The 19,833-nt window shown below is 36.6% G+C and overlaps 1 long non-coding RNA gene and 1 pseudogene across 1 annotated transcript in view; one reads left to right on the top strand and one right to left on the bottom strand.

Annotated features, from left to right (window-relative positions):
• Positions 1-19,833, bottom strand: part of LOC144241751 (uncharacterized) — a 131,500-nt gene that overhangs the window by 70,966 nt on the left and 40,701 nt on the right. The gene's annotated exons all lie outside the window — the stretch shown is intronic.
• On the top strand, positions 1,584-15,688 carry LOC144241726 (stathmin pseudogene; annotated as a pseudogene).

The following is a 19,833-nucleotide window of genomic DNA, read 5'->3' as shown; positions in this document are numbered from 1 at the left end:
AGGTCAGGGATACATGGGTGTGGGTGTGTGTCAGAATTTGCTCTATTTTTGTTGTCGATTTTTCAAAAACACTATGTATAAATATAAGTATATACATTCCTGTAGGGTACTACATCCAGCATTTCAGCATGGACACTGTCAGTACAGAGAAAATGAAGGCTTGTGTATTCAAGAAGGTAGACAATGTTGGAGAATACAATTTATAAGGCTAACTTTAGAAGTGAAATTTTTAAAAATATTAAAAACAAAACATAAAAACAGTGGTGGGGCCAGTGGTAAACTGAAGATTCCATACTTGAAAGCTTTCAAATTAAAGGAAGGAAGGAAGAAGGAAGGAAGGAAGGAAGGAAGGAAGGAAGGAAGGAAGGAAGGAAGGAAGGAAGGAAGGGAAGGAGGGAGGGAGGGTGGACAGACGGCAAGCCGACTATATTGGTCAAACAAAACACACCAACACAGTAAACTCAGCTGTGGTTCTATCTGTTTGTTCCCTAATATCTCCTCACATTCCCAAATTCAAGTTTCTGATGCAGTTCTCCTGGCCTGGGGAAGAGTGCCAACAGAATATGGTTTAATGGGGTTCTTAGGAACTGGAGTCAAGGGCTCCTGAGACTGAAAATAAATAAGACCACCATCTTGACTAGAACCCCGTCACCCCCTTTCTTATCTCCTAAAAGCTTTAAAAATTAGCCACACTACTTCTACTTTTAGCACTGTATCTTCTGCTTCTGCCTAGGGCTTTTCTCTGGCCAAGTGAGAAACACGGTAATCTCACAGCATTTACCCTTTTCTCTTGGGCTTAAAGCAAGCATAAAACTATTTTTTGGGTTTTCTCACAGTTTTTTTTAATGTTTTTTTTTTATTTATTTCTGAGAGAGAGAGAGAGAGACAGACAGACAGACAGACAGAATCTGAAACAGGCTCTGAGCTAGCCATCAGCACAGAGTCCGATGTGGGGCTTGAACCCACGAACCGCGAGATCATGACCTAAGCGAAAGTCGGATGCCTAACCGACTAAGCCACCCAGGCGCCCCACTCACAGTTTTATTTTTAATAGTTAAAGATAAAATGGGATTTAAAGATAAAATGTGACTATGTAATGTATATGTATATCAAATCATGATGATGTACACTTTAAATACCTTAACATTTTATGTCAATGGTACTGCAATAAAGCTAAAAAATAATAAATGAATAAATAAACATGTGGCTTAAAAGACTGCTACAAACCTAGTTTGTTTTCTTTTTTTCTGCTTCAATGCTAGTAGAAAAGATAAAGAGGACATAGGTGATAAGGGCAGAGCTATGTAGTAAAATATGCCTGTGTTCAGAAGAATCCTAAAGCATTTCATAAGAACATATGGGGCATAGTCTCTTGGTAGGAAACTGAAAGGGGAAAGGGATAGTTTTTGAGTAATGAAAGGAAATATTCTAAAAATCTGAGACTAGTCCTGGGGCTGAGAGAGAACAAGGGTAAGAAAGGAAACAGCAGCTGCCTCAGTGGCTTATAGGCCACCTCTCCTCCTACCTCTTTTCAACCTTTTCTCTCTTGCTTCCATAGAACTACATTGAAAGATAGTGAGAGAATGAGCAATGAAAGAGATGACTTTGAGGAAAAAAAGAAAGACATGAGGTAAGAAGATCCTAAGCTGGATTAGATAGAAGGAAGGGGGTGGCCTAAGCCTAGGGGATTCTGTATGTGTAGCCATTCTAATGAATGGGAAGGAGATCCATTATTAGTCTAGACCAACATCCAGTGTTGACCATACCATCCAAGAAAATCCTTCATAGTGTCTCACCTGTATTCAGGGTGGACACTCCATAAAGATCATAGCAATGATGTGAACTAAGCATTTCCAAAGAAATGTCCAAGGTTAGCTAATACTTGAGCAGTGGTTTCATCCTACTTCCTGTTTTAATAGCATAGTTTCAGTTGTCATACAACTCTAGACTCAAACAACTGAGGACAACATTTGAAATATTCACTTGGTTTCAAACACAGGGCTGTGGGTCTCTCAGTGAGTGAGTGTGTATGTGTGTGCTTGTTTATTTTGGGTGGTTTATATTGCTGAACTCAAGCAGATAACTTTTCTGTATTCCTTTTAAAAACAATTTAATAAACAACTTAACTGAAAGGCAAAAACTCTGTTAACCAATGAACAAATGAATCCAGACAAATGAAGAGAAAGAGCAGAAGCTGGCCTGTAGTATTTATTTTTGTAAAACTAACCAAAACATATTAACTGGAACTTGTGACCTTCACTATTTCAACAGGGAAAAAGGAAGTCAACATTTCAGATTGACAATTTTGTTGGAAGCCTCTCTCAAGCAATTTTTAACTTGGTACAAATGTTTTCTGCCAATTAAAATTGTGCAATATACTCATAGATTAAAATATTCTTGGCAAGTACATCTCCTTGGAAAAAAAGAAAATTAAGAGTTGGGTTTCTTAAGTGCTTAATTTAAGAATGTCTGAAGTAGGTCTAACCACTAAATATTCACTTTAAAATATAATAAAAAATTTCAATTACTATTTTGGGGCTGAAAATGAAGACCCAGAAGTTTCTCCATTATCAAAATAAAACATATAAAATAATCTCTAATGGTTTGCTATATAATTTCATAAGATCGAAAATTTCTAAAAATTGTTAAAACCATTTCCTGTTGATCTCCCATGAGTTGGCCTTTTGATCTGCTACAGCTCCAAGCACTGGAAACAAAATTAAAAAAAAAAAAATCACTCTCCTTTAGGTAATAAAATTTCATCATCAAGTGACTATGTAGATAAAACAAAGAAGAAAGGATACAAAAAATAGATCATTCACATAAAAGGAAATCTACATGGACAATAAACATATGGGGAAAAAAAGTTAATATAGGGGTACCTGGGTGGCTCAATCAGTTAAGCTTCTGGCTCTTGATTTCAGCTCAGGGTATGATCTCAAGGTTTGTGTGCTCAAGCTCCACATTGGCACTGATAGTGCGGAGCCTGCTTGGGATTTTTTTTTTCTCTCTCTCAAGATAAATACATAAACTTTAAAATAAAAGATAACTCAAAATTCTTTTTTTTTAAATTTTTTTTTTTATTTATTTCTAGGAGAGAGAGAGAGACAGTGTGAGCAGGGGAGGGTCAGAGAGAGAGGGAGTCACAAACTGAAACAGGCTCCAGGCTCTGAGCTGGCAGTCAGCACAGAGCCCTACACGGGGCTCGAACCCACGAACCACGAGATCATGACCTAAGCGAAAGTCCGGGACGCCTAACCGACTAAGCCACCCAGGCGCCCCAACTCAAAATTCTTATGAGCATGAGTCCCTAGACTGAGATATCTAGAGTCAAGTCTAGGTGACTACTTACTAGCTGAGTGACTCTGGACAAGTCACTGATCCTTCTATGCCTTTTCATCTGCAATGCAAAAATCAGATATGCTAACTCACAGGGATACTATCACGAATAAAGGAGACAATCCACTTAAGGGATTATCAAATGATTGTCATGGTATATGCACTCAATAAATGTTGGTTATTATTACTATTATTGGAAAATAGGCTTAAGTTTGTTAGTAATCAGGAAACTGTAAATTAAAGTAAGATTTAATTTTACTATATTACAGTAGTAAAATATTATAAAGGAATTGATAGTACCCAGTGTTATCAAGGCAGTAAAGAAGTGGAACACATATATACAATTAGAAATACATATTGGTTCTGCCTGCTGGGCAGCAGTTCAGGGTAAAGGAGAGAAATGGGCTATGGGAAGGAAGAGAGGCAAACATGTATATGCAGTGTTCCTAAACTCATCTTACTAAAGGACATTTTTCATCATTATCACCATCATTTGTAACACCCTCCTCCATGCAAGTCGTTTATCAGAAGTTATTCATTTACTATATTCGACAAACCAAAATAAGATCAAAAGAAACTGAATACACACACACACACACACACACACACTCCTGTATTCATGTGAGTGTTCTTTTCTAATCCAATGACACAACATTTTCTCTTTCAGTGGGCCCCTGTAAATCTTTAAATTGACTCTATAGTTAATAAAACAACCATGTGGTATCTGCAGGTTCTTTATTGTAAATAGTCCTTGATATATAATAGATAATCTAACTTTTTTCTTTCTTCCTCTCTCTTCTTTTTCTATTGGGAAATGTTTCCAAGACTTCATTCTTCTAATCTGAATCAGATTAACTTCATACATTATGGTGAGGAAATTCCCTTGGCCACAACCTTTTATAAAAATAAATAAAACATAAAATAATAAACTGTTAAGTAGTAGCCATGGCATGGTAGAAAGAAAACTAGTTTGGTCAGGAAGCCTGAGGTTGTGCCAGACAAGTCTCTGAACCTGGCTGAACTAGATTTTCTCACCTTTAAGGCATAAGAATATTATGATTTCCTAAAATCATAATGGGGAAAACATATCAACTCCAAACTAATGTTTTGTTAATATCTGAGACAACTTTCTCTTCTCAGTCTCTATGGCAATAGAGCCATGATCTTGCAGAAGCGTCCCTTGATCTCATCCAAGTTCAGTAAAAACAAGAACTTCTCTAGTATTCTAGAGAATTAATGGGATTCTGAAATGCAATTCTCTAGTATTCAATATTACCATCATTGTGGCGAAGGGTTAGGAGGGAAGAGAGGGTTGAGAGAGGAGAGAGGTAATGATTTTTAAAAGGGATCAAAGTACATTTATCTTCATTTGATCCTCACAGGGAAAAACAAAAGGATTATAAATCAAAACAGAGCGATCAGTTCTGTCTTTACTACCCATGGAAGAACAACATCAAGAGAAATCTAAGAATGGATAATGGGGTGAAAGAAGTCTGGAGAGGGAAGATGGAAAGAAGCTCAGGTCTAAACCTATCCTAGACCTTAACTTAGCATAAAAATAATCCTTCAGATCTTGGAGATGAGGAAACAAGAATGAAGTATGAGCAGGTTGAAGATTTCCTTTCTCTAATTCTTGATCTAAGCAATGTCCTAAGTGACTCAAAGGACGTTTGAGATTTTGAAATTGAAGATTTCGTTTTAACTTCCTTAATGAAGTTTCAAGCTTTAAAGTCATGCAAGATCTGGAATTGAGCTCCCACCATTCTTTCCTCTTTGTTTCTTCCTTCCAACACACACACACACACACACAATTACACATTCATATACACTTCCTGTGATAATTTAAGATTTTTTTTGTATTTTATTTATTTCTTTATTTTTTTACAAATAGTTTATTGTCAAATTAGTTTCCACATAACACTCAGTGCTCATCCCCACAAGTGCCCTCCTCCATGCCCATCACCCCCCCCACATCCATCAGTCCTCAGTTTTTGTCAGCATTCAAGAGTCTCTCATGGTTTGCCTCTCTCCCTTTCCCCCACCATTTCCCCCCTTCTTCTCCCCCTTGTTCCTCAGTCAAGTTCCTCCTAATCCTCCTATACGTGCAAACATATGATATTTGTCCTTCTCTGCCTGACTTATTTCGCTCAGCATAACACCCTCAAGGTCCATCCATGTTGCTACACATGGCCAGATTTCATTCTTTCTCATTGCCATGTAGTATTCCATGGTATAGATAAACCACATCTTCTTGATCCATTCATCTGTTGATGGACACTTAGGCTCTTTCCATGTTTTAGCTATTGTGGAGAGCGCTGCTATGAACATTGGGGTACATGTGCTCCTATGCATCAGCATTTCTGTATCCCTTGGGTAAATTCCTAGCAGTGCTATTGCTGGGTCCTAGGGGAGTTCTATTGTTAGTTTCCTTAGGAACCTCCACACTGTTTTACAGAGTAATTTAAGATTTTTTTAAGTTTGCTTATTTATTTTGATAGAGAAAAAGTGTGAGTGGTAGATGGAAAGAAAGAGAGGGGGAGAGAGACAATCTCAGTCAGGTTCTCCACTCACTTGTCAGTGCAGAGCCTAATGCAGGGCCCGAACCCACAAACCATGAGATCATAACCCACAAACCATCAGATACTTAACACCCAGATACCCCCCTGTGAAAATCTTTAATGCTTTCAGTCTTAATGTAGGTTAGGACTCTAGAGACAATGCCCAGAGGCCTGGTCTTTCATTCCTTGGGGCCTCTAGATATGGGGCAACCTGTTCTTTTTTTAACAAGGAGGTTATTTCTTTTATGTTCATTTATTTTTAAGAGAGAGAGTGAGTGGTAGAGGGGCAGAGAGAGAGGAAGACAGGATCTGAAGCAGAACCTAATGCAGGGCTTAAACTGTGAGTCCATAAATTGTGAGTCCATAAATTGTGAGTCCATGACATAAGCTGAAGTCAGACACTTAACTGTCTGAGCCACCCAGGTGACCCTGGGACAACCTGTTCTAACAGAGTTTGGAGCTTTGGGAACAAAGCTTTTATTTTTTTCACCCCCCAGATCAATAGTGTCTCTCTGGTAACTCTGAGTGTAGTCAGAGTCCCTAAAAGGACACTTCGTCTTAGAATTATTGCTTCATTTGGGGCATTAAAAGTGTCTATAAAGATTGCTAAGTTTCTAAAGGCATGTATTGCAAACCAGGAAGCCCTACAAATGGCTCAAAGTAAGTATTCTATAGAATTGCTGCATTCCCATGCATTTATTATGAGTAACTCTGGAGAACAGTATAGGAAGTACAGGGAGTGCTCATTTGGATCATTAAAAGTGATAAATGTCCACCATTACTTGCTGTCATGGGTTGATGCAATCTGAGAAAGTGTCCCAAAATAACAAATGGTGTTATTTAGAAATTAATTAGGTAACACATACCATTTTTACTTTTATATGTTTTAAGTTCCAGAAATTGGTGATGCCCAGTTTAATGTCAACAGGGCAGAGTGAGCTGTAGGCAAATTTACGAAAAAGAAAAGTTTTCCTTGGCCTCCTCCAAACATCATCTACTCTATATTCTGTCACTCTGTGAAGAATCCTCAGCACTCAAATCCCTCTTAATGCCTTCTGGTGAGCCAGATACTCCCATGTGGTATCCTTCTCTGACTGGCCCACCCTAAGTAGGGCCTCATTACTTAGGTCTTCACAGTAATTTCTAATCAAAGCTTAACTTGTCATATATTCTACTCTTATTAGACTCTTTTTTTTAGCTTAAAAATTGTTTATTACTAAAAAGTGCAAGTCTGTTAAGCATTATTACTCATTGGTTACAGTTATATTATTAAACACTAATATATTAAAAGGAAATTTATAAGATCTGTAGTACTTTTCCACAAGACCCTTTGTCAGAGTTAGTGACAAAGCAACCATCAGCACCATTCTCACTTTAAATGCCTTCAGCAAGGGTTAAGGTTGTGTCATGTATCAAGGCTCAATGCCATTATGAAATGATGCCTTGAACTCTCCCCTCCCCACTATAAACAAATGGAACATTTTATGGATGAAATTAAAGGATCACAGACATATGATATTATATCCTGGATTTTTTCTTCTCTTTGGCAAACATCTGGGGATCCAGCCTTTTGTTTTGGGATACCTGTGACTATACTTAGCTAAGGAAACAAGGGCACTAACCCAGGGAAAGAAAGGACCTTATCTGGATGCCCAGACCTGGGTCTTATGGTAATTTTAAGGGATAGTCATTAAAGAGGTATCGATGTTTAACTCATGGGAAGAAAAGTGGAAAAAGACTCAGGATAGAAGCCCTGTTTAGAAATAGTGTCTTTGACTGGAGATGTTTTCATTCTCATACCTTTTGAGAATCTAATAGTGACTAGAAGGTAAGGGGGTTTAATGGAAGCAAATACAGTTTCTGACTGAATTGGTCAGTCCCTCCCCCCTTAGAATAAATTGCATTGTTCTATCATTATTTCTTATTCCTTTCTTGTTTTGTCGCTTCCACACATAATACCAAAGGAAGAAATCAGTCTCTCTTTTTACCCCCATCTCATAAATTGAATTTCTCTTTGTTTTTAGCATTTGGTAAACTAAAAAATCTCTTTCTCTTCTTCTTACAATGAGAACTTAGCCTTTATCCTCAATCATTGGAAATTAGACCATTAGAAATCCAGAGGTTTCAGAGCAAATAATCTTGACAAAATAAGTTCATATCTGTTGAAACATTAATACTTTGTCAGTGGAGATCTTTCAAATTGCACCACTTTCCCACTGAGCACCACAGGCACAATGATCTTGGCCTGTGATATCTGAGTGCCTTTAAAAAGTGAGATTATAAAAGAGCTATTAACTGGATATGAAAGTAAAAAGAGACAATTCGATAATAGGTGAAGATTTCAATACTCAACTTTTAATAATGGATAAAACAGCTATGCAGAAGATTAACAAGGGAATAGGAGACTAGAACAACACCACAAATCAACTAGACTTAACAGATACCTATGTAATAGTTCACCCAACAATGACAGAATATACATTCTTCTCAAGTGCCTAAGGAAGATTCTTTAGGATAGATCATATACTAATCCATAAAACAAATCTCAGAAACTTAAAAGGATAGAAATAATACAAAGTAGATTTTCCAATAAAAATGGGATGGAAGTAGAATAATAGAAAAAGATTAGGAAAATCCACAAACATGTGAAAATTTAAAAACATACTCCTAAATAATCAATGGGTCAATGAAGAAGTCAATTAAGAAAACAGAAAATATTTTGAGAAGAATGAAAATAAAGATATACAAAATTATAGTATGTATCTAAAGCAGTGCTTAATGGGAAACTTATATCTGCAAAAGCATATATTTAAAAAGGAAGATCTCAAATAGTAAACCTAAGCTTCCACTTTAAAATGCTAAAAAAGAAGAGCAAATTAAATCTAAAGGAAGAATATAATAAGAATTATTTAATTAATAAAAATTAGAACAGGAATTAATGAAATAGAGAATACAAAAACAATAGTGAAAAATCAATAAAAACAAAACTTGGTTCTTTGTAAAAAAAAAAGACGTTTGACAAACCTATGAATAGATTAACCAAGAAAAAAATGTAGAAACTGAAAATACAAGAATCAGAAATAAAAGAGAGGATGGGGTGCCTGGGTGGCTCAGTCGGTTAAGCATCCGACTTCGGCTCAAGTCATGATCTCACAGTTTGTGGGTTCGAGCCCCGCCTTGGGCTCTGTGCTGACAGCTCAGAGCCTGGAGCCTGTTTCAGATTCTGTGTCTCCCCCTCTCTCTGCCCCTCTCATGCTCATGCTCTGTCTCTCGCTGTCTCAAAAATAAATAAACATTAAAAAATTTATTAAAAAAAAAGAAATAGAAGAGAGGATATATTACTACCAAAGTTACAGGGGGAAAAAGGTATTATAAAGGAATACTATGAACAACTTTACACTAATAAATTAGATAATTTTGATGAAATAAAAAAATTCCTTGGAAGACACAAACTATTGAATTGATTCAAGAAGAAACAATCGCAAAATATGTATAACAAGTGAAGAGAATGAATTATTAACCAAAACCTACCCAAAAAGGAAAGCCAAGTTCAGATGTCTTCACTAGTGAATTATACCAAACAAAGAATTAATAACAATTCTACACAAACTCTTCCAAAAAATATGAGTATGGAACTATTCCCACCTCACTAACTTATATTACCCTGATGGCAAAATTAAACAAAGACATCACACACACACACAAAACCTACAGACCAATATTTCTTATGAATATGGATACAAATATCCTCAATCAAATACTAGCAAACTGAATACAGTAACATATATTTTAGAAAAATTATACACCATGACTAAGTGGGATTTACTCCAGGAATGCCAGGTTAGTTTAACATCTGCAAAACAATTAATTTAATATATCATATCAATAGAATGAAAAATTAAATCACATGATTATCTCAATAAACACCAGAAAAGCATTTGACAAAATCCAGTAACTTTTCATGATCAAGACACATGACAGACAAGGAATACAGGGAAACTTCCTCAACCTGGTAAAGGTCATCTTCAAAAAACATTATAGCTAACACAATACATAATGGTGAAAGACTGGATGCTTTACCTCTAAGATCAGTAACAAGATAAAAATGGCTTCTTTCAGCACTTTTGTTCAACATTCTACTGGAGGTTCAAGCCAGAACAATATAGGCAAGAAAGAGAATACATCCAGACTGGAAAAGAAGAAGTAAAACTATATCCAAACAGGGGCTGGGTGGCTCAGTCCATTAAACATTGGACTGCAGCTCAGGTCATGATGTCGCAGTTCGTGAGTTTGAGCTCCACATAGGGCTCTGTGCTGACCGCTCAGAGCCTGCTTTGGATTCTGTGTCTCCCTCTCTCTCTGCCCCTCCCCCCATTCACACTCTGTTTCTTTGTCTTTCTGAAAAATAAACATTAAGAATAAATTAAAAAATAATAAAAACTATGTCCAAACACAGGTAGCATGATACTGTATACAAGAAATCCTAAGAAATACACTAAAAATTTATTAAAAACTAAAAAGAAATGAATTCAGCAAGGTTTTACGATATAAGGACAATATACAAAAGTCAATAGTATTTCTATGAACTAGTAAAGAACAATCTCAATATAAAAATAAGAAAAACATAACATTTACAATGGCATCAAAATGAATAAAATACTTAGGAATAAACTTAACAAAAAAAGTACAAAACTCATGGGGCACCTGGGTGGTTCAGTCATTTAAGCATCTGAGTTCTTTGAGGTCATGACCTCACCAATGGTGAGTTCGAGCCTGGCATCAGGCTCTGTACTGCCAGCTCAGAGCCTGGAGCCTCCTTCAGATCCTGTGTCTCCTCTCTCTCTGTGCTTCCCCCACTCACACTCTGTCTCTATCAAAAATAAACATTAAAAATTTTTTAAAAGAAGTGCAAAACTCGAACTTTGAAATTTACAAAACATTGCTGAAGGAAATTAAAGATCTAAACAAATGGAAAAAACATCCATGAGCCTGGGTTGGAAGACTTAATATGGCAATATTCCTCAAACTGGTCTACAGATTCAACACAATGCCTGTGAGAATTTCTAGCTGACTTCTTTGTAGAAATTGACAGGTTGATTGTAAAATTCATGTAATTACAGGGGACCCAGAATAGACAAAACAACCTTGAGAAAGAGGAACAAAATAGGAGGATTTACACTTTCTGATTTTAAACTTACTACAAGGCATTGGTAATCAAAACTGTGTGGTACTTTCAAAAGTATAAACATAATGATGAATGGAATAGAATTGAGTCAAGAAGTAAAATCATGTTTATGGCCAACTTACTTTTTGACAAGGGTGCCAAAACCATTTAATAGGGAGTATTTCAACAGATGGAGGTGGAATTACTGAATAGCCATGTGCAAAATATTGAAGCTAAACCTTTGCTCCATGATACACAAAAATTAACTTAAAATAGATCAAAGACACAATTGTAAAACTATAAAACTTTTTTAAAAAAGCAAAGGATATATTCCCTTGGATTTGGAGAAGATTCTCAGATATGACATTACAAGCATAAGCAAAAAAGAAAAATAGATACCTGAATTTCAGTAAATTCAGAAATGTTTGTGCTTCCAAGGATACCACCGAGAAAGTAAAAAGCCAACCCACAAAATGGACAAAAAATAAATCATATATCTCATAAGACAGTCATATCCAAAGTATACAAAGAACTTTTATAACTCAATACTAGAGAGACACACATAAGCCATCTTTAAAAAAAAAAAAAGAGGTGAAATATTTAAATGAACATTTTTCCAAGGAAGATATAGAAGTGGGCACCAACCACACAAAAAGATGTTCAACACCATTAGAGAAATGTAAATTAAAACCATGAAATACCACTTCATACATACTAGGACATTAGAATAAAAAGCCAGATAATAACAAATGTTGACAAGGATGCAAAAAAAATCAGAACTTTCCTATACTGCTGGTAAAATGGTGCAGTCACTTTGGAATAGCAATTCCTCAAACATTTAAACATAGAGTTACCATATGATCCAGTAATTCCACTTCTTTTATATATATATATATACACACACACACACACACACACACACACACAGAAAACAATTGAAAGTCAGCATTCAAATAAATAGTTGTATACAAATATTTAAGCAACAGTGTTTACAACAGGCAAAAAGGTGGAAATAACCTACATGTCCAACTGATGAATGAATACATAAATTATGGTGTATCCATACAATGGAAATATTATTCAACCATAAGTAATAGATTATTGATACATACTACAGCATAGCTAAATCTTGAGCACATTATGCTAAGTAAAAGAAGCCAGTAAGAGAAGTCTGAATATTACATTATTCCATTTATAAATTATCCAAAATTAACAAATCTATAGAGATAAAAAGCAAATTAGTGGTTGCCTAGGGATGGAGAGGAAGTAAAGAGAAACAAGTAGGGAGGGTAATACTAAAGTGAATAGGGTTTTTTTTTTTTTTTTTGAGGTGATGAAAATGTTCTAAAATCTACTGTTGTGATAGTAGCAGTTATTTGTGAATATACTAAAACCCTGTGAACTGCACATTATAATGGCTGAATTGTATGGTATGTGAATAATCTCTCAATAAAGATCCTTTTAAAAAAGCATTGTTCTGAGGATGACTGGGTGGCTCCATCTGTTAAGGGTCCAACTTTGGCTCAAGTCATGACGTCCCAGTTTATGAGTTTGAGCCCTCCATCAGTCTCTCTGCTGTAAGCAGACAGATCCTCTGTCTCCTTCTCTCTCTGCCTCTACCCCACTCCCATGCATGCTCGCTCTCTCTCATACCCTCTCTCTCAGAAATAAACATTTAAAAATATATATTATCCTAGTTTGAAAGCAAAAGTTATTAACTCCAAACACAAAATAATTAAATATCCACAAAATAAATACTAAGTTTATTTCATTGATCATTAAATTTAATATTAATAATAATTTAAGTTACCCAGTACAATTTGTAGATTAGATTGTCTCCTTTCAAAATAATTCTCTAGTAAGCACTATGATTATTTTAAATTATTTTAAATTTTTAATGTTTTTCTTTTTTTGAGAGAGAGAGATCATGAGAAGGGGAGGGGCAGAGAAAGAAGGAGACACAGAACTGGAAGCAGGCTCCAGGCTCCAGGCTGTCAGCACAGAGCCCGACGCAGGGCTCAAACTCATAAACTGTGAGATTATGACCTGAGCCGAAGTCGGAGTTTTAACCAACTAAGCCACCCAGGCGACCCTATGATTCTTTAGAAATCAAAACCAAACATAAATAATTTCAACAACAAAGCTATAAGAAGCATTTACATCTTGTTCACTGTGTAGATACTACATTTAATAAGACATGTAGGTACACTTAAGAGTGTTTCACATGATACATAAAGCACTATTTTCAAAAGTTAAGTGTTGCACACGAATAAACTAATAAACTAATAAAATGTCTCTGCTTTTACCATATCTTTCCCCAGAGGCACATGCCCAGACACTGTGCTTGTCAGTAAAGCTGCCTTATTATTACAAGGTCCTTCCTCTTGATTCAACACATTTCACTTTCCAGGGACTCTTAGCCCCAGCTTTCTCCTCGGGTTTTGATCATTAACTCTTTTTTGTCATCTTTCAGAACATACACCAAGACTTTTGCTTTCAAGTAAAAAATAAGGAAAATGTGAACTGATAAACCACTATAACATGGATTGAACAGGTAAAGCACTACAATATGGATTAGCTCATTTTCAGGCAAATATCTTTATTAAGAGAAAATGTCTTTGTGTCAAGAAAGAATGGTTAAAAGGGCTAGTCTACAAATGCCTGAAGTGAAATTGGTATAACACATAAAATTATTCCTCTTGAGATAAAATTGTAGCTATTAAGTATTTTAAATTTGGCCAATCATCAAGATAGAAAGCTTAGAGACACTTTGGAAATAGATTATCCTAGGTTTGGATCTCTTGTCTTTCATTTACTGGTTGGATGATCTTGAGCCAGTTGCCCAAGTTCAATTCTCTTATTCTTATAAAAGAGAATGACAAATTATGCATACATCATAAAATTATAAGGGAAAAAAGGACTATGTCTAGCAACAATAGGCATTCAAAAAGCTTTCCTATCTTAAGTCTGTAAAATAGTGATATCCATAATGGCATCACTGGCCATTCAAGAAGTGTTGCTTGATCCCTAATAGCTAAAAGATTTATTCTGTTTGTTCTAAATACACAGAAGTAGATCAGACACTATTGGTAGATGACAAATACATCCTTTCCCTACTGTCTCATACTCTTTAACCTTTTATAATACCTAATAAAATAGTTCCAATATAGCGTCCTGTGAAAACTGAGAAGTATAGACTCCAGAACAGGGGAAATTACTGGAGCACAAGTGAAAATTAACAGGCAATAGGCACTCATGTTTTCTGACAGTAAAATAATTGTCATCCCTTCCTCTCTGGTGTGGCACTGCATCTATAGGCTGTCTTACATGACATGAAGAACTAAAGGCCTAAAAGAAACTCATAAGATGATTATAGGCACCAAATGCCTACTGAATTAATGAAGAGATAAATAAAACATAAAAGAAGTAAAGGAAGGGAAGGAACGAAGGAAAGCTATCTTCAGCTGTCGAATAAAGAAAAAGTAACCTGAGTAAGGTCAAGAAAAGATGCTAAATAGAATACTTGAGAAAGCTTTCTAAATGTTTCTAAATTCCTGAAGTGATTTTGTTTCTTTCAACTTGCATTTCTTTCTATTCTTCACTTTCCTTCACGAATCAATTCTTGTGAAACTGTACTGTACCTATAATGGAAGGGCACACACATAGTGATAGAAATTTTCTAATGAAATGTGGCTCAGAGATAAATTCTGACCTTTTCATATACATTCCCTGGATCTTTTCAAAGTTAAGCTTAAAAGAACTGGAGTCAGGAAGAGGTGGGGATTGACTTAGTTAAGTCAATTTCTAAAGTGAGCTGGAGATTTACCACATGAAAGAGAATAGGATTTACTTGTTTGTGTTTATATTTTCTCTATGGCAAAATAAGACTATACATTTCCTACCAGGGGAAGAAGGAAACAGATAGTTTTAAAAGTGTCTTTATGGTCAAAACGATTTATGAAACAAACAGTGGCATATCCTCAATCAATTTAACAAAATCTAAACATAGAGTTGAAAAACCACATCATATTTTTAAGGTTTTTAAAATTGTGATAAGAAAGTACATAACATAAAATTTACGATCTTGGAGTGTGGCCAGGTGGCTCAGACCAAGTAGGGTTTTCCTTATCAATGGACTGCGCAGAATGCACTACCAGTCTCTTGTAGTCTATTCACCACGGCTTCTTCTGATATCCCAGTGAAAGAACTGGAGAAGTATGCTTCAGGCCAGACTTTTAAGCTAATTCTCAGCCCTCAGTCAAATGAATCTGTCCCAGAAATACCCCTTTCCCCATCAAAGAAGGATACATCCCTGGAAGAAATTCAGAAGAAATTAGAAGCTGCAGAGGAAAGACACAAGTCCCAAGCAGCTAAAGTCTCGAAGCAGCTTGCTGAGGAATGAGAACATGAAAAAGAAGTGCTTCAGAAAGGAACAGAAGAGAACAACTTCAGTAAAATGGCAGAAGAAAAGCTGACCCACAAAATGGATGCCAATAAACAGAATCAAGAGGCACAAATGGCTGCCAAACTGGAGTATTTGTGAGAGAAGGGAAAGCACATTGAAGAATGTGAACTGTGCAAGAATAAAGAACCCAAAGATCCTGCTGATGAAACTGAAGCTGACTAATTTGTTCTCAGAACTGACTTCCTCCCCTTCTATTTCCCAAATATCCAAAGACTATACTGGCCAGTGTCATTTACTTTTGCCCTCTTGGCAAATATTCTAGAAGCTAATGTAGGACTATATATATAGATCTAGACTGTATGTTGTTGTTTTTGAGGCTAAATGGGAAAAACTCTTCTCCTTAAGTGTTGAAGTCTTTCTAATGTAGCTATTTTTCTTGTTGCATCTTTTATACTTAAGTACACTTGGCATACTGAGTTAATGGCTAGTACTGTAACGGCTCTGTAAAAAACATGTTTGTGAAAAGAGTATATAGTAGCTTCTTTCAAACTGTTAGATGCTGAATCTGTTCACTTTTAAATCCCAATTCTGTCCTGATCTTACCAGATGCTCCTGTACTTAACTGTTAAATAAAACTGCATAGAGCTATTGAAAAAAAATTATCATTTTAACCATTTTAAAATTTATAGTTCAATAGGGTTAAGTATATTCATATCATCATGAAACAGATATCTATAACTTTTTCATCTTGCAAATCTGAAACTCTATAACCATTAAACAACTTCTATTTCCCCCACCCCCAGTCCCTGATAATCACCACTGCACTTTCTATAAATTTCATTATTTTGGATACCTCATATAAAAAGAATCATATGGTATTTGTCTTTTTTTGACTAGCTTACTTCATGTGATATAATGTCTTTAAGGTCCAATCTTGCTGTAGTATGTGAAAAAATGTAAAAAGGATCCCCTTCCTTTTTAAGAGTGAAAATATCCCATCATATATACGTGTGTATGTGTGTGTGTGTGTGTGTGTGTGTGTGTGTGTGTATACACACCACATCTTGTTTCTCCTCTCATCTGCTGATAAGTATTCAAGTTGCTTCCACTCTTAGGTATTGTGAACAGTGCTACTATGAACACAGATATGCAACTATCTCTGAATCCCTGTTTTCAATTCTTTTGGATGTATACCCCAAAGTAAGATTACTGCTTCATATGATACTTCTATTTTCAATTTTTTGAGGAACTTCCATACTGTTTTCCATAGCAATTGCATCATTTTACAATCCCACCAACAGTGTACAAGGGTTCCAATTTCTCCATGTACTCACCAACACTTACTATTCTCTGTCTTGTTTTTAAATGTTTATTTATGTTGGGAGTAGAGGAGAGAATCCCAAGTAGGCTTCCCACAGCACAAAGCCTGATGCAGGGCTTGATCTCACAAACCGTGAGATGCTGACCTGAGACAAAATCAAGAGTTGGTGCTTAACTGAGCCACCCAGGCACCCTATTCTCTGTGTTTTTATTTCTAATAGTAGGCATGCTAATGGTTGCAATGTAATATCTCATTGTGGTTCTGATTTGCATTTTCCAGATGATTACTAATGTTGTGCATCTTTTCATATGCTTGTGGGCCATTTGTATGTCTTCTTTGCATAAATATCTATTCTAGACCCTTTGCTTATTTTTAATCAGATTATTTGATTTTCTGTTGTTGAGTTGTAGCAGTACTTTATTTATTCTGGATATCAATCACTTATCAGATAGGTTGCAAATATTTTCTTCCATTCTGTAGCTTGCTATTTCACTCTTACTGAATCCCCTGATGCACAAAAGTTTTTCAGTTTAATGTAGTCCTATTTTCTTCTTTTTTTGCTTGCGTTTTTTGTGCTTTGGGTGTCATATTCCAAGATATCATTGCCAAGTTCAACATGATGAAGTTTTTGCTCTTTGTTTTCTCTTAGGAGTTTTATAGTTTTAGGTCTTATCTTTATGTCATTAATCCAGTTTAAATTTTGAATATAGTAAACATAAGGGTCCAACTTAATTCCTTTGCACAGGTTATGCCCAGTTTTACCAAAAATATTTGTGGAAAAGATTTTCTTTTAATACTGAGTAGTCTTGGCACCCTTGTCAAAGGACATTTGACTATATATGTGAAAGTTTATTTTTAGGCTCTCTATTCTATTCCACTAATCTATTTGTCTGTCTTTATACTAACGTCACACTGTTTTGACTACTGTGACTTTCTGATATGTTTTGAAGTCAAGATGTGTGAGCCCTCCAGCTTTGTTTTTCTATTAAGAATAAAATTGTTTTGACTATTCAAAGTCTCTTGAGAATCCATAAAAATTTTACGATAGATTTTTCTATTTCTTCAAAAAATGCACTTGGAGGGACACTTGGAGGGCTCAGTTAGTTAAGCCTCTGACTCCGGATTTCGGCTCACGTAATGATCTCACAGTTTGTGAGTTCAAGCCCTGCATCTAGCTCTGTGCTGACATTGAAGGGCACCTGGGTGGCTCAGTTGGTTATGTGTCTGACTTTGGCTTAGGTCATGATCTCCTCCTGATCCATGGATTTGAGCCCTGAATTGGGTTCTGTGCTGACAGCTCAGAGCATGGAGGCTGCTTCAGATTCTGTGCCTCCCTCTCTCTCTGCCCTTCCCCCGCTCATGCTTTCTCTCCCTCAAAATAATAAATAAACATTTAAAAAAAGAAAAAAAAGAAAATACATGAAATTGGTAGGAAAGGCTGAGACACACTTTTGCCATAAAAGTGTGGTACAGTGCTATACAATCAGAATGTAATGCCCAAAAGCCAACTTCTCCCTGAGGAGCAAAGGGGGTTGGGACCCCTCCTCTAACACTCAAACTTTTAAGACTCTCACCTATGAGACAGGCTCACAAACAGCTTGTTCTGAAAGCCAATAAGGCTTTCATCCATGAGATTCACAAGACTATATCAAAGAGCAAAAGAATTCTTAACTGGCTATCCCCACCAAGGCTCAGCACAGTTAGAACAGGCAAAAAATACCCATCTCCCATTCTTTCCCTGATAGGACTTTATCTACAAATTTCAAAAGCTGCTGTCTAAAAATCAGGCTTCTAATTTAGCAGGCATCCAGGGGCTCTGATCCTCCCTCAGAGACTAGGAAAGTTGGCACACATTTCCCCCATCTTCTCCCTCCACTCACTCCAAAGCACTAGTGTTTCCCTGAAAGAAGCTCGTATACACATCTGTACCCCATTTTTTGCAGCTGCTGACCATGGGTCTCTGGAATGTCTGGCTCTGACAGCCAATGGAGTTTCCATTCGTGAGTCCCACAGCAATGCAGCAAACAAAGAAGTAATTTTTTTAATGTTTGTTTATTTTTGAGAGTGAGAATGAGCCTATGCATGCAGGGGAGGGGCAGAGAGAGAGGGAGACCAAGAATCTCAAGCATGCTCCACACTGTCAGCACAGAGCCTGACATGGGGCTAGAACTCATGAACCTATGAGATCATGACCTGGGCCAAGATCAAGAGGTGGACACTTAGCTGAATGAGTCTCCCAGGGACCCTCAAAGAAGCAATTCTTAATGGGCTATCACCTCAGAGCTCAACATAGAGAGAGCAGGCAAAAATTCCCATCTTCCAGTCTTTCTCTGAGAGGAATTTATTTGCATACTTTAAAAGCTGCTGCCTGAGGGCCAGGTTTGTAATTTAGCATGTATCTAGTGGCTGGCAGCCATCATTTCCAGTCACTGGGAAGACTCACAGATAACTTCACCTGTTTTCTTTTCAGCCTGCTCCAAGTCCCCAGTATTCCCCTGGAAGAAGCTTGTACACATGTCTGCACTCCAACTTTTACAGCTGCCATTCTAGGGACAGATTTGCAAATCTCCTAGCTCTCGTAGCCAGTAGGGCTTCCACTCACAAGTCCCACAGCATTATAAGAAACAAAGAAGAGTTCTTACCTGGCTATCCCTCCAGGTATCAACACAGAAAAGGCAGGCAAAACTGCTCCTCTCTGTCTTTCCTTGAAAAAGATCTAGCTTCTTAAAAGCTAATGACTGAGCTCAGGGATTTTTTTTCTTTTAATTTTTTAGTGTTTATTTATTGTTGAGAGACCGAGACAGAGTGCAAGTGGGGGAGGGGCAGAGAGAGAGATGGAGACACAGAATCTGATGGAGGCTCCAGACTCTGAGCTGCCAGCACAGAGCCTGATTCAGGGCTCGAACCCAAGAATTGTGAGATGATGACCTGAGGCAAAGTCAGACACTTAACTGAGCCACCCAGGTGCCCCAGAGCTCAGGCTTCTAACTTTAATGCATATCTAGGGCCTGACTATGACATAAGTACATACTTTCCCAGCTTCTGC

This window comes from Crocuta crocuta, unplaced genomic scaffold (assembly GCF_008692635.1).
Source record: "Crocuta crocuta isolate KB4526 unplaced genomic scaffold, BGI_CrCroc_1.0 scaffold17, whole genome shotgun sequence".
NCBI lineage: Eukaryota > Metazoa > Chordata > Mammalia > Carnivora > Hyaenidae > Crocuta > Crocuta crocuta.
This window is presented reverse-complemented; position numbering and strand designations above follow the sequence as displayed.